Source organism: Psittacula echo (genome assembly GCF_963264785.1).
Source record: "Psittacula echo genome assembly, chromosome: 3".
NCBI classification, from domain to species: domain Eukaryota; kingdom Metazoa; phylum Chordata; class Aves; order Psittaciformes; family Psittacidae; genus Psittacula; species Psittacula echo.
The window spans coordinates 104,878,653-104,895,056 of record NC_137736.1 but is presented as its reverse complement, the minus strand read 5'-3'; positions in this window follow the sequence as shown (position 1 = coordinate 104,895,056).

The window sequence follows — 16,404 nt, the reverse complement described above, 5'->3', positions numbered from 1 at the left end:
ATTTGTGATTTTTTTTTTTTTTTTTTTTTTTTTTTGGGGGGGGTGGGGGTGTTTGTATTTTTTTTTACTTTCTCCATTTTGGGTCCTGCAATGCCTGTTTTCTACCCTCTGATACCTGAAAAGCAACTCCTGCAGGCCTGCTGAGGAGTTGCTTTCCAGGCATCTGGGTAGAAAATGTAAGCATATTTTGACAAGCTTCTGCTTAAAAAACTTGTACTATAGGGAGCAGTGAGGAGTACTTGTGAATGTAGGCATCTGTATTTTTGTTTTGGAGCAAAACAGAAATGACAGTATAGTTGGGAGCCGGGATCAGTCAGGATAGGGGGAACCAAGAACATCAGGAAATCCTAGAAGTCCATTAAATTGGACATGTTTCTGACCTTGAACTTTCAGTTAAACATAGCTGAATATTCAGTGGCTTCAAAGTTCTATTCAGTCTGGTCTAAAATGAAGAATAAGTGAACTGAGCACAAGCAGGATGTGTTTCTGTTGCTGTAAGAGTGTGGTAGGGAGCTGCACAGCAGGAACTGGTTTGGCAAGGTCAGGACTAAGGGAAGAACAATAAAGGAGCTACAGCATGAAGTATTATGATTTTCCCCTCCTTCCTTTTTTGTCCTAGGCTTTTCCCAGAAGGATGCTGATGACAAGGAAGGAACCCCAGTGCTCAGTTCCAGAATATTATTGGCCTGCAGCTGAAAATGGGAGTAAGGAAGGTAGGGCAGCTTCTTTCTTGTAACTCATCCAATCACATACCCAGTACTTGCTTCAAGTGACTGTTCAGTGGGATCCAGCATTCTTAGGGCCAGCATGGCAGTCAAAAGGGTCCATGTCAGAAATGACAAAACTGGCTTGGAGGTGACTTCTGTGCATAATAAAATAGTAGTATGCATTTAAATGACTCATTTTATCTATAGCTGTTTAACTGTTTTGTCATAATATTTTAAGTGACAATACTGCCCCAATTTGGCAGGAGGAAGATCAGCTGCAGGTCACAGATTAGTGACTTTCTAAAGGTCATTAAAGGAACTGGTAGAGAATCAGGAAGGGAACCCAGTTAAACTGGCTTCTAGGTCTAGGGTTCTATTTATGGCTCAGTATTAAGCCAGGCCCTGCTCCTCTGGGTGGAGAAAGAAACATTTTCCTGTATGCTCTTGCCTGAGCTAAAGTACATAGGAAAGCCAGTCACCAGCAAAAGAAATCTTACAAGCTTTCCCCACTTCAAAGCAGGTTGACTTTTTTCAAGTTAGGAAGGAAGCAGTAGAGTCACCAATTAGCACAGCTGGGTTGGGATAGATACAGCTGTTATTATTATGACAAGAAGTTAACTACTTCCAAGTGAAAATACAGTGACTGCAAAGAGGAGCCTGGATGATCCAAGTTCCCTTCTCTGGTGTTTTTTAAGGCATTGTGACTATGTGGTAGAGCTTTTAAAGATGGACTACATTTGTTAACTGTCATGCAGCCAAATTTTTTGTAGCCCTCCAGCTCAGTATTTACTGTATTCATGGTAACACACATTGCTGTTCTTTGTAACTGGCCCGAGGTTTGCAGGGGCTCTGTAAGGTCTCAGGACTCCAGGTTTTGTCTGGGCTTGTCTTGGCCTGCTTGGGACTTTGCTTTAGCTTGTTTAGCTGCAACAGGAATTTCCTAATGCCAGATGACTATTAAACAATTTGTTCTGCTTTTGCTTAGCTATGTACAGTTGCATGATATAATTTTTATTTAGCTGAGAGTAAGAAGTAGTTATTTTATATAGAATGAAGAATAGCAAAATGATGCAGTGTAGAGGATTATAAGCATGCTATCATAGCACAGGCCTCAAAAGGAAAGTTACTGGATGCAGTGTAGGGGGGTACATATATGAACTGCCAATAGAGGGCATGGGATGATACTTGAGACGCCAGAGCTATAATCAACACATCACTGGTCAATGACTAATGGTTAGATAAAGGCAGACCTGGCAACTGAGTAAAACTGGTTCCGGAGGCAACAAATAGAACAAAGAGAAAGTATCTACTGTATGTAAAACCTCATGTATGGTGTGAGGCCAGCCAACTTAGGATCCAGGTGGGCAGTCAAACGATAACACTGGAGAAGGGATAGGAACTAACCTGCATGTAACAGTTTCACCTGTATAACTATAGAGACTTAATAGCATTCTCTTTTTTTTTTTTTTTTTTTTTTTTTTTTTTGTTCTTTTTCTATAATAATCAGATCAGGATTAATAATTCAGTGATTGTGAGCTAAATTTTCGTTGACAGTAGCAGTACATTCTTGGCTTTGCTCATAAGTTGTGTGTCTTTCTGTCCATACCAGGACTTTGACTGTAATGCTTTGAATAAAGTACATCCAAATGTCTTCCTAAAAAGACTGCTGTCATGGATTGAGAATACACAGCAAAAAAGCTATAGAGTTGAAAATAGCTCAGAAATTCTCTAAAGTCAATACTACATGTTTTGTTAGATATTTATTTACATGAAAATGAATTGCTTATTTGTTCTGTAGGAGGTGAAACAATGTAATGAAATTCTGAAAAGGCATCTCTGTGATTTAGGTGTTTCAGTCAAGTATATATCTTTTACTCTCTTTGTTATCAGTACCTCAATAAGCTTTGTGAAAAGTTATATACACCATATGTTTCTGGAGGAAGAGGTGAATGGATCACGGGTTATTAAGAGAAAAGCTCATAAGTTGTTTGTTACTGATTCATCCATTACATACAGTAATATTTCATTCAGCTATTTCATGAGGCTGCGTTCAAAGTATAGTGCATTGTATTTTGTTTTGTATCATAACATGGATATGCTATAAGAAACTTGCAATAAAACGATGTTTATTGTTGGTTTTAGAACATGATTCAAGTCAAATGCCTTTATATTGAAATTTGGCACATGTACTATACCTTTTTTTTCCCTAAGCAAGTATGAATATTAACATACCTTATCATAAAATAAGCCATTAATTAAAAAACATTTTCATGTATAATTTAAACAATCTGGTGCATTTATTGGAATATGCCCTCATTTTCTAGTTCAGTTAAATATACCTCTTGAAAAATCTTCTAGTATATCAGTCAGCTTTGCTGATAGTGAAATTTTCATTTGATGAATTTTAATGACATTTTTGATTCCATATAGAGAGATATAACTGAGACTTTGGTTCTAATTCTGATAGTGCAGCTGTTGGTTATCAAGTAATTTTCATTAAGATACAGCATGAAAATTTGTGCCACTGAGAAATAATGCATTTTGAGCACCTGAATATTCTGAGAAGTCGAGTTCTGGATTGATCTCTCATGTCTAACTTGAAAAGATCTTGTGATGTGAGATCCTTTTTCCACATCAAAACTGCTCTTGCAGGCATCCTGGGTTTTGAGTTGCAGCTCAGATTTCTTCCCTGTATTATGATATCTGGCTTGCCACTTTGTACTACAGTACTGGGACTTTGGCCCAGAAAAAGTAGGACAAGCAGTGATGGGAGAAGATTTGGATTTACTAACAACATACCACGTCTTTGCAAATTGCAATGTAAGTTATTTTAAGGTAAAAAACTAAGGTGAGACAATGGCCATCCTCATCAGCTATTGCCGACGCTGCGTAGGAAAATTTCATTAGGGTGTAGTCATATCAAAATGTCTTACATTAAGTGAACCAGAGTCTTCCTGCCTGACTCGATGGTACTTGTCTGATTGCCTCTGGAAATGATCTTATCAGCTCTTGCTTGACTCCCATGTGCTGCCAACTGGACTACAGAATGTACTGGAAATGAAGATGTCATTTGAGAAGTTTAAATTTTAATTTCTTCCTCTCCGTCCACCACCCTGAAGGTTTAGTGGCCTGCAGACATCTTCATATTGATCTGTCACCTTGCTGAACTTAAAGGGAAATAGGAGCCCTCTACTGCTAAGCAAAGGTGTCAACTCCATAGTAACGTATTCTGAGGAACGATGTGTGTACTCTGAAAAAGAACTTTTGTATACTCAACACATCTCAGTAAAGACATTACCTTATTTCTGGGTTTTGCTGTACTTCCCATTTACTGCAAAACAGATGATCAAGCAATGATAGAAAATGTAATTTAATAAAAGTATTGAAGCTACCTACAAGTTAAGAAAAAGTAGTTAATTTGCATTTTATTGTCTTCCCAGCTGTTCTTGATGGCATCCTCTTGTATTGATCACATCTCCAACCCTTGAACAGTGTCTGCTACCATGTCACCTCTATGTCACCTCTTTCCTGCTGAGCCACAGAACTGTTCTGTTGGTGAGGCAAGAGCTGCACCTCCTTAAAGGCCTGCCCACATCTCAGCCTTGTATCACACCATCAAAAGAACTTCCTCCAGTGAAATTAGTACTGATCCTACTTGTGGCAGTCCTGTGACTTGCGAATCATGCTTGAGACTAGACAGTGCCTCTGAGGGCTTCCCCTGTAATAAAGCAGTCCTTACCCAGAAGCCATAAAAAACCTCATTGGAGCCTTTAGCTTGCTCCATAGCTTTCTAGGGCAGATGCAGTTGTTCAGTGAGGCGCGCACAGCATAGGGGCTGCAATATGTAACTATCCCAGATAGAGATGTAGCTTTGAGCTAATGGGAAATCAGAGTCGAAACACCTGAGCTTCTTGTTGCTGTGTATAAATTGGCATTGTCTGAATGCCTTCTTCCCCCAGCTGACTTTGCTGTTTGGACTCCTGCTCCCCATCCTTCCTCTGCCTCTGCCCCTCCCTCTGTCAATGGCAGTATAAACAACCTCAGCCCTGGCTCTTGTCAGTGATAGCAAGAGGGCTGCTCTTTTTGCACAGACCAGATGCAGTAGAACTGTAAGGAAAAAGAAAAGGCCATCTCTTCTTTTTGTTCTGAGCATCCTGTGACAGCCTAGGATTGACTCTGTTGCTTGCTGCTTCCTGCATGCATCTGTCTGAGTATTCATCTGCCTTGAAAATGTCTGAATATTCTGGTCTGACTTGAAAATGGCAAAGGCTGGCAGCTTGTCTTGGTTTCAAAAAGAAGCTGCATCCTCCTCCGGCATGTGTGTGTGCTTTTTGTCAAGGAATGTGGGCCCCCTTACTTGCCTGCCTTGTGAACTACCTGAAATGCCCAGTCAATGGATAGCACCTGTCAGCACATTTCACTAGACAGCTTCAGAGAAAAAAACAGTTTAAATAATCATCTCTCCCCCCTGTGCATTAGGAAAGAGCAATAAAAAACTGAAGATGAAAGACTTTGAAGCCTTAGGACATTTCATCTCTTCTCCTTGGGGCAAATGCTGGTCTCTTTCCTGTAGTGAACACATTTCAGGTTGTTCAGTATTAAATTTATTTAGTGCCAATACTTCTGAGGCTTCCCTGGAGATGTTATTTTGTAATTTAATAGATGCTACTGTTGGGGATTTTTTTTTTGTTCTAATTTACTAAGCATTCAGTGTTTTTCATCTTTAAAGCACATTACAGGCATTAAATAATCTGCAGACAGTTACTGAGAGGTAGCTAAGCCACCACCTCTCTCACCCTGAGCCTTTCTGTTAATAACACTGCAGGAACTCCAACTTAACATGTTTTTCTGCCATTAAATCAGAGGTTTTAGTATGGTAAAATGACAGGTCAGACACAGAATATTTTTGTTTTGTTCTGGTCTTGTGTTCTTATTTTAAATATTTTTTTCCTCATTATTTCAGATGTTTCCTAATATTCAGCTCTAATAATGTTTTTCTTTTGCCAGCTGCATCTCATTGTTCTTAGCTCCACCCAAAAACCTACTTCCTTCTTCCTTCACCTTTAGAGGCCTGCAAAGTGTTCATTGATGGCTATCTGATGTGGCCTTGTCACTGCAGGGCTCAGCTCCATCTTCTTGTTCTGGCATGCCTACCCTCCTTCTAGGCCATCTTCTGTGCTGACATCAAACTCATCTGGCACCTCTGATGACTAGTGTGTAGTCACATCTGTGTTTCCTCTCTCCTTCCAGCATCTAAAGCTGTTTCATTGCCCAAGGCAGCTAGAGAAACTGCTGCTGTCACATCTACATGCTACTTCATGTAGAACAACTCCACTGCAGTTCAGAACAACCTCCACATCTAAATACCTAAGAAACTTAACAGAACAGGACTTATCAGAAGGACAGGTCTGAGGAGATGACACCAGAACCCATTAATGTCTTTATGGGAAGGAATAATTTGCAAAGAAACTCTATTATGGATTGCCAACAAATTGAATGCCTTTTGTTAGCCTGTTGTCCAAAATGCCCCAGTGCTGACCTGAGGTCCTGTTATGTTGCCCTTGGCTAGCCTGTGTTCTTGTATCCTCATCCTGGCTGCTGGGCTGTAGGTGAGGACACTGAGGTGGACAGTGATCTGCTCAGCTCTCTGCCCTCAGGGATTCCTTCTGCTTCCTGCATGAAGCTGGAGCCAGTGCCAACGTGAGATTTAAAGCAGGTTGGTCAGAACTGTATGTAGTCAAAACTACATGGTCAGAAAGCCTGGGAGGCTGCTTGTGAGGGTTACCTGGTACCCCTGTCTTGCCCCTTTGGCATCTTAAAACAGAGCCCCAAACAAAAGCATCTATTACACTTGGCCGCTTGTGTTTGGGAGCACATATATTTGGTCTAGATTTTGACTTGGAGATATTACAAACCAGCTCTTGACTGGAAGAATGCTCCTGTCTCTTCAAGCAGTCTTTATAGAGTGCTGCATGCTTTCAGGCAAGAATTGCCTGTGCCTTGCCTGTGTGAATTGTCCTACATTTCTGCTGCCTTGCAATGTGTACACAGCTAAAAATAGCAGTGGCCTTTTAACCATCACATAGCACGCTGAGCATTTACCTGATAGTAGGCAAACAACCAGCACAAGTAAGTAGGAAAATCAAGGTAGTGATCAAAAGAGCATTTGTCTGCTTTGTTTTTGTGGTAATTCCTCTTATGGATTGGGCTGTCATTTTAAATGTAGCAAGTGCCTGTGTATGCAGCTTGCACCACTCCAGATGGCAAGCTCACCTGTTTTGCATTTTATAATCTTGTATTTCAGGGCAGTGTTTAAAGCTGTTGCCTTTTTAATAGTTAAGACCAGGACAGAATTACACACTGCCTCAGACCCAACAAATAGCTTCAAGAAGTATTTGCTATAGGACCTTGTGTTTTTAATGTTCTGATCTGCCTCCAGTTTTCACTTGGGTTAGCCTGCACAGTGCAGAGCCATATGTTACCCTGACACACCTGGCAGAGCAGATCAGAGTTTAATCTGATGTTATATTTCAGGTCAGCTGGAAAACACAGTTTCAGTCACTGCTGTAAATATATTCAAGTCAAAGTCTGAAAGAAAAGCCCTCTGTATATTTGAATTATTAGCTGATCTTCTCTGCTGAATGCCCCAGAATGAAACACTGCCCACCAGTTTACTGGCTGTAAAACTGGTGTTTGCATTTTGGGATGATGATCTTGGAGAAAGGCATGTATCCTGCACAATTTCACTGACAGCACATGCCTTCCATTGGCACCTCCTCTGGGAAGTTTGCACTCTGTTTCAGTTTTGTCAGCAAGACTAATGCCAGCCCTCCTGAGCATCGTGAGAACTGAGCCAGTATGTTCCCCTGACAAAATCCCTAAGTCACGCTACAGTAGCTATTGCAAATAGACCTCCAGAAGCTATTATTCCATAGCCTGGGAATGTGAATATCTCTCCTTGGTGAAAGCGATGGCACAGGACAGTTTTGTTGAAAAGTGGTAGAAGCAAATGGGACATCTGGAGGTGCACCTCCTTGTCCAAAGATGAAATGTGCAACTGGATGGAGAACCTGTGGCACGAGCAACACTGGGCATTTTAATTTTATTCCCTGGTTTGTGGCTCTCTGAACTCTTGCTTCCATCTTTTGTCTTTCCTACTCCCAAAATCTGTGCAACCAGGCAACGAAGCATTTGGTTTACTTCAGTTGTTTACATTAGCAAACCTAATGAAAGCAAAACTACTGCAAGCAATCTCAAAATGGTCACAAATCTTGGGTTTTAGTGTTGTAATCTAGGGCAGGAAGACAGTTTCTAGGCATATAAGTCAAGGCACTGGAAATATCAGAAAATATATAGGCAGGTGATCATTCAATTAAAATACATGGTACATAGAAAATGATCATAGCAAACCATTCTGCTAGCATTCAGTCTGTATGAATTTTATGATTAACTTTGTAATGTAAACAGGAAAATTGCAGTGGTTTGAATTTCCATTAAGAGATGCCAGAACTAACAACTTGCCTGTTCCTTTGTGGTGCATGGCTAGAAGGAGAATAGATGAAATGTTGCTGTCTCAAGGGACATGACTTTGAATATGCTTGCAGAAGAAACAGTGGTAGCAAACATCTTCCAGGCTGTTTGGCCTGGTTATGTGTCTTACTCTCTGGCACAATGTGAGGTGTGTTTTTAAGTATGTACCTCTAAAGTATGTCTGCCCTGAGAACTGCTTTGCTTTTCCTGTCATTTACTTTAATTTCCTTCCACTCATGGGGGGAGTAGAAGGGTTGAAATCACCACTACTTGCATTGAGTATAGCAGTATTTATAAGTACTGTTATAACTAAATTATCTAGCCATCCAACCAGAAAACTAGAAAAGGCTTAAAAAATCTCCCTGACACACTGGCTGGGACTGCTGAACTTCACTGAAGGAAGCACTGAAGATGCTTGACTGGGTCATATCTGTTTATCACGTCTGGTTTAATCCTTTCTTAAGATAAACATCTCATGTCAGTCAGTCTCTTTTCAAACAGAAGAGTGTCTGTGCCTTCAGCTGTTCTCCCTACCACCTCACCATCTGGTCTAACCTCGGATCATAAACCCCCAAATAAATTAACTTGGATATGAGTGGTATCAGTCCGTGTTCAAACATGGACCATACCAAAGCCTGATAATCACAAAGACAGATGTTTACAAGACTCTGCATAAATGAAAATTGATGAAGTCGGGTCAGTGGAGCAGTTTGCCTTAGTCGATGAGGAATGGGTTAGAGACCAGTTGAGCAATCTGGACATCCATAAATCCATCGATCCAGATGGGATGCACCCGTGGGTGCTGAGGGAACTGGCGGAAGTCATTGCTAGACCACTCTCCATCATCTTTACCAAGTCTTGGGAAACGGGAGAGGTGCCTGAGGACTGGAGGAAAGCATATGTCACTCCAGTCTTCAAAAAGGGCAAGAAGGAGGACCCGGGTAACTATAGACCGGTCAGCCTCACTTCCATCCCTGGGAAAGTGATGGAACACCTTATCCTTGATGCCATCTTAAGGCATGTCAAGGATAAGAGGGTTATGAGGGGCAGTCAACATGGCTTTACCAAGGGGAAGTCATGCTTGACCAACCTTATAGTTTTTTATGAGGAAATAACACGGTGGATGGATGATGGCAGAGCGGTGGATGTGGTCTACCTTGACTTCAGCAAAGCATCTGACACAGTCTCCCACAGCATCCTCATAGCTAAATTGAGGAAGTGTGGTCTGGATGATCAGGTAGTGAGGTGGACTGCAAACTGGCTGAAGGACAGAAGCCAGAGAGTTGTAGTCTATGGGGCGGAGTCTAGTTGGAGGCCTGTATCTAGTGGAGTGCCTCAAGGGTAAGTATTGGGACCAGTATTATTTAATATATTCATCAACGATTTAGATGAGGGAATTGAGTGTACTGTCAGCAAGTTTGCTGATGACACTAAGCTGGGAGGAGTGGCTGACACGCCAGAAGGCTGTGCTGCCATCCAGCAGGACCTGGACAGGCTGGAGAGTTGGGCAGGGAATAACTTGATGAAATATAACAAGGGAAAATGTAGAGTCCTGCATCTGGGCAGGAACAACCCCAGGTTCCAATATAGGTTGGGGAACGACCTGTTAGAGAGTAGTGTAGGGGAGAGGGACCTGGGGGTCCTAGTGGACGGCAGGATGACCATGAGGCAACACTGTGCCCTTGTGGCCAAGAAGGCCAATGGCATCCTGGGGTGTATTAGAAGGGGGGTGGTCAGTAGGTCGAGAGAGGTCCTCCTTCCCCTCTACTCTGCCCTGGTGAGACCACATCTGGAATATTGTGTCCAGTTCTGGGCCCCTCAGTTTAAGAAGGACAGGGACCTGCTGGAGAGAGTCCAGCGCAGGGCAACTAAGATGATTAAGGGAGTGGAGCATCTCCCTTATGAGGAAAGGCTGAGGGAGCTGGGTCTCAATAGTTTGGAGAAGAGGAGACTGCGGGGTGACCTTATTAGTGTATATAAATATATAAAGGGGGAGTGTCACGAGGATGGAGCCAGGCTCTTCTCAGTGGCAAACAATGATAGGACAAGGGGTAATGGGTACAAACTGGAACACAAGAGGTTCCACTTAAACTTGAGAAGAAACTTCTTCTCAGTGAGGGTGACGGAACACTGGAACAGGCTGCCCAGGGGGGTTGTGGAGTCTCCTTCTCTGGAGACATTCAAAACCCGCCTGGACAAATTCCTGTGTAACCTTATCTAGGTATTCCTGCTCCGGCAGGGGGATTGGACTACATGATCTTTTGAGGTCCCTTCCAATCTCTAGCATACTGTGATACTGTGATACTGTGAGATTGAAATGGATGCTTTGTGCTAATGGGGTCATAGCTAGTGAAGGATAGGAAGTAACATTTCCATTTATACAGCCCAAAACTAGAATGTTCCCATGAATCTTCAGAACTTTTGTCTTCCACAACTGTGGATTGCCAGGTAATGGATCCAGATTTAATAAGAACCCTAAAAACAATCCTTAAAATCTCACCCCCTCCAGGGTACTTCAAGCTACAGAACATTTCTGTAATACACAACAAAGTGGCTCAGGCAATATCCTGCAGGATGAACCTTGTCCCTAGAGGAAAAGGGACAGGACTGCTCTGCCAGTGAGTGACTCTTGCCCTAACAGTTGATTGTGTATTCTCTCTGGCCAGGGAATCAACTACAAAGTGTCTGGAGAAAGAGGAAGGGACCAAAACCCCTAACACTTCCAGTACAAAGGCCCTCAAATTTCATGTTCTACATGAGCATAGCAGTAGAACAGAGATGAAGGGTATTGCAAATGTGTTATATGAGGCATGCAACTTCAAGCACTCTGTTAAAGATGATTCTATTGCATTTAGTATTGCAGCTTAAATTTAAGAGCTAGATTTGCTCAGATCAGTATAAATAATTTAGAGTATTTAGGGGAGTCATGAGAAAAGTATTTAGTAATTTTTTCAAGCTACATAGCAGTTTTATGTTTGTTACCATGTTAATCCCTCATAAACATGTTTTCCTGAGCATTGTTTTTTATTGAGTGCTAGGATTATTGCAAAATAAAGGTCATAACAAAAGTTTTATACCATACAAAATTGAAAAGCATCCATGCTAATTACTGCCAAAATCTTACTGCACAGATGCCAAGTAAAATAGCTAGCAAGAGTGCTGGAACAATGCCCTCACAGTCTGCCCAAGTGGACCTTAACATTGCATGTATGGGCAACCAGAATGCCTGGGAGCTTCCCCGTGGCTCGTGGGCAAGTAATCAGATGTTTGAGAGAGAGAAGAGTGACAAAGCTGCCATGCTCCCAGTGAGCCTGGTTAGGATGGAGCATTTGCTTCCCCAGAAGTTGAGTGTCATGTTTGGTGTAAACAGCTATATTTTCATTCATTTCAGGTCCTCTGTATTCCTCAGCTTGAACAGTTAATGAATAGCTGTTAGTGAATTCTATACAGCTTTTCCATACTCCACCTAGGATTGGGCCCCATTATTCAGGAAGAAAATGCATTTTATTTCATTCCATTCCCTCCTTATGGGATGGCCATGTACATGCAGACAGATATAGAAAGGCACATGATTTTTCTACATGAAGAAATTGCAGAGGCTGCAATTAACTTCTGTTAAAATCAGCTTCATTAGAGTAGCACAGCCCTTCTGGATGCATATAGACTGGTTAAACCCTGGCTAATACTGATATTTTGGATGTCTGTGACTGGATGAAGGAGGTAATTTCCTGTCTTGCAGCAGTAGTGTGTGTATGAATTGATTTTTGTAAACCACATTGAAAACTAACAGAACATATAATATAAATATATTTATGTTCCTTTTGCTATGAGAGTTAAAAGCATAAAAATTTGCTGTAAGACCAAAGCTATAGTAATTATATAGATTTTAGCCACTTAGGGAAAAAAAAGATGACTTTATTTGGTTTAATATCTGTACAAACAGTAGAAAATGTTCCTTAACTAGTGCAATTTGCACATAGAACAGTGACAGTGTCATGTTGGTGAAGGGTCTAGAGCACAAGTCTTGTGAGGAGTGACTGAGGGAACTGAGGCTGCTTATACCTGGAAGAAAGAAGGCTTAGGAGAGACATTGGTCTCAACAACTACCTCAAAGGAGGCTGTAGAGAGGTGGATGTCATAGAATGGTTAGGGCTGGAAAGGAACTTAAGATCATCTAGCTCCAAATCCCTTCTACAGGCAGGGACACCTTCCATTAGACCATGTTGCTCAACCCTAACCCTAACCCTAACCCTAACCCTAACCCTAACCCTAACCCTAACCCTAACCCTAACCCTGTCCAACGTGGGATACTGCCAGGGATGTAGCATTCACAACTTCCTTGGGCAACTTGTTCTCATGTCTCACCACCCTCACAGTTAAAAACTTCTTCCTTATATCTAACCTGAATCTACCCTGTTTAAGTTTTAAGACATTACGCCTTGTCCTATCACTACAGTCCCTAATGAAGAATCCCTCTCTGGCATCCTTGGAGGACCCCTTAAGATATTGTTCTCTTCTCCCAAGTAAAATGTGGTAAGACAAGAGAAAATGGCCTCAATTTGCCCCAGGATGAGACTTGGATGTTAAGAAAAAATTTTTCCCTGAAAGAGTTTTCAAGTACTGGAACAGCCTGCCCAGGGAAGTGGGTGAATCCCCATCCCTGGAGATGTTTGAAAGATGTGTAGATGTGACACTTAAGAACATGGTTTAGTGGTGGACTTGGCAGTGCTAGGTGAATGGTTGGACTTGATGATCTTAAAGGTCTTTTCCAACCTAAATGATTCTATGATTCTACATGCTGGTTCTTAGCACTTGAGCAGGCCAAGGCATTCCTGAAGCTAATATTCAATGTTTAACATAAATGTAATTTAGCTGGTGCTAGTGATCTGAAATGAATACAAATTCTCCGATGAAACATGGGCAGGTGCGTATGTTGGGAGGGAATAAATGTGATTTCCTTTTGGTGTGTGCAGTGCTTCCCTTCCTTCTCACTCTGGGTGTGTGAGCCCATGGGAATCTGATTTTGGAGCTTTTATATATGAGCTCTTCCGCTTTACAAGAGGAAGAGAGAGAGAGAAGCATAGACACTGAGTTCTAGCTGAAGGGGGTACTGGTGAATAAAGGTTGGATATGAGCTGGCAATGTGCGCTTGCAGCCTGGAAGGCCAGTCATATCTTGGGCTGCATCCAAAGGAGCATGACCATCAGGTCAAGGGAAGTGACTCTCCCCCTCTGCTCCTGGAGTGCTGTGTCCAGCTCTGGAGTCCTCAGTATAGGAAAGACATGGACTTGTTGGAGAGGATCCAGAGAAGGGCCACAGAAATGATCAGAGGAATGGAGCACCTCTCCTATGAGGAAAGGCTGAGAGAGTTGGGCTTGTTCAGCCTGCAGAAGAGCAGACTCTGGGGAGACCTTATTGTGGCCTTTCAGTTCTTAAAAGGGGTCTATTAGAAAGATTGGGAGAGACTTTTTAGTAGGGCCTGTTGCACTAGGATGAGGAGTAATGATTTTAAACTAAAAGAGGGGAGATTCAGGCTGCACATGAGGAAGAAAGTTTTTACCATGAGGGCGGTAAAATATTATGGCCTCTATACAAGTGCTTTTCCTTCTCTCTGTAAATCTCCTCCTGTGTTGTTAGCTGCTGGCTTTGGCAGTCAGGCCATTTGCTGGCCTTGGGCAGACACATGATAACAGGGAAGTTAAATGGCCTGCCTGTAGTCCGAAAGCAGTGTCTCATTCCCAGAAGGTTCCTGCTTTTCAACCTCAAGACTGTTTTTCTTTTCCAAAGGCGGTTGCCTTCCTGCCTGTGCAAGAGATATGCCTACTCTGATGATTATAGTTTAGAAAAAGGGGTTCTCAATCTGTGTTCAGACTGCTCGATTCTGCTGATGATTTTTAGTGGATCGTGACAGGCATTGAGGAAAATCAAAGTTGTTATCACTAGGCTGAACTGTACTGTACTGGAATCCTCAGTCCCCCTGGAAAATTTTCAGAGTCCCACATACTTAGGAAAGATGGAACACCATTGTATTGAGATAGTGATTTGTAAGAGCTGGAATAATAGTTCTTATGAGGAAAACTCTGAGGGTAAATGTATCCAACAGTAACCTTGCAATGCCACTAGAGGCTCAATTCTAGACAGTTATTTTTATAAATATTAATTCCTTCATATTAACTGTTTCAATCTTTGTCATTTAATAAGATTAATATTTGTAGTAGTGATTATTAGTTGTATGATCCAATATTACAATCATATATTAGAAATTAAATATTCTAGTGACAGATTAAGTTCTGCATTTTTAGTGCTGTGACTTTACAGCATCTTAGGATTGTAGCGCTGGAATTTATTTACTCTCCAAACCAAAGAGCTTTCCTTGTATTTCTGAAACATGGCCAGCAGCCTTTAGTCTTTCTATTAAATTTTGCTTTTTAAAATTTGTGCAGTTCTTTATCTGAGGAGTTTAAATAGACCAGGACCCTTAGGAAATGGATCTCGGCAGCCTCACAGACAATAAGGTAAGGTTGGGTAATGCTCATTTTTTTTGTTAACAGGGAGATGTGCCAAGAGGGCAGTGATTCATTCTTTTACCTCAAATACTGTGTTTAAGTTTCTTGCATTCAGTTGTGTAATAGAATCTCCTCCTCCTATGAAGCAGCACTAGCTCATCTCTTCCAGGAAGAGTGGCCAGAGTAGTCAGTGAATGCAGTAATGGTTTAATTGTCATCAATACTTTGAAAGTATTTTTAAATTTTTGGTGAAATGGTTTGGTTTATGGATTGGATTTTAAAAGTTGCCTCTGTCTGAAGAGATCAGGGTAAGAAATGAGCACAGACAGGCTTGAACCACAGCATCCGAAACAAAAATGTAGTCTTGAAAGTGTGAAGTTGTTTATATTCAGGGCTCCATATCGTTCAGTTGTAGTCAGGAAATGCAGACACCTGTTTGGATTTCTTTCCAGATTTCCTTAAATATGAGAACAATTTTAGATGTGGGAGTTTGGTTTGGAGCCATTTGCAGTTACAGTGGTATACAGCTGCAGAAGAGCAGTGACAGAAAGGTGAAGGTTATACGGAGGAGTAATTATTCATAGCCACAATGGAGGAATAGACAGGATGTTGGTAAGGTTGCTTAGCAGCTGTGTTCACACAGTCCAAGCTCTGCAGTATTTTCATCGAGGATCTAATGTGCTTTTTGTTAAAGTAAAGCTATTCATGGTGTAGGAGGATATATTTAAAGAGAGAATGGCTTATTGGGCTTTTCTCATAATTAAAGCACCATGTCGCTACCCACTTACTGCTAATTCCTCATATTGAAACTGAAAGCAGGGCTGAGCGCTTTAACCTGCTTTTGAACCACTGCTTCTTACAACAGGCTATGTCTTACAGCTTTTGTTCTTACTGGCTGTCTTTCAATCTCATAGCCTTGGTGGAAGGACTGATAGCCAATCCAGGCTGGCACAGCCACTGATGTGACTAGCTGTGAGGTACCTGGCAGTCTCCACTTGAGTGGACTGTTTGCTGCTCTCCGCTGAGCCATGGTCTTCAGGACTCTTGCTTGACAGGTGCTTAGAAACAGCCTACAGGGTCCCTAAGCAGAGGTGTCTGTAGCAGTTTCTGTCCCCTGCAGCCCATCCTATTCCTTCCATTTCTCCCTACTGCTGCTGTCTAGCAACTGCTCAGCAACCGTAGTTCACAGGTACTGAGATAATTGGCACTGATTTAAACTGCCAAGCTGTAAAATGAAATTATGTATACCAGGAGCTGGCTCAGAAACTGTGAAGGTGTTCAGGCAGCTGTGGGGCAGGAATCTTTGCTGCTGTCCATCCTGCAGCAGTTGAACCATGCAGCAGGATGGGAACATCCAAGAAAGAAATGAAGCAGATATCTAGGGCAGAGATCACTTTGTAATTTTAGTCTCCCCGTTTGAAAATAGAGATAGCAATACCAGCAGGAATTTTAGGGGTGGAAAGCCCTGTATTAAAACAGATATCACCATAGAACATCAGACATAAGCAGCATATAGGCTGGAATCAGGAAAAATTTAGTGGTGAAGTCACTACCAAAAGTAATGTTAAGCTATGTCCTCAGTTTTTCATGTGTATCCTTTCAAGGTTCTGATATGTAATATTTTTCTCTTTGTTTAAAATGAGCTTTGTGCCTTGTTGTCT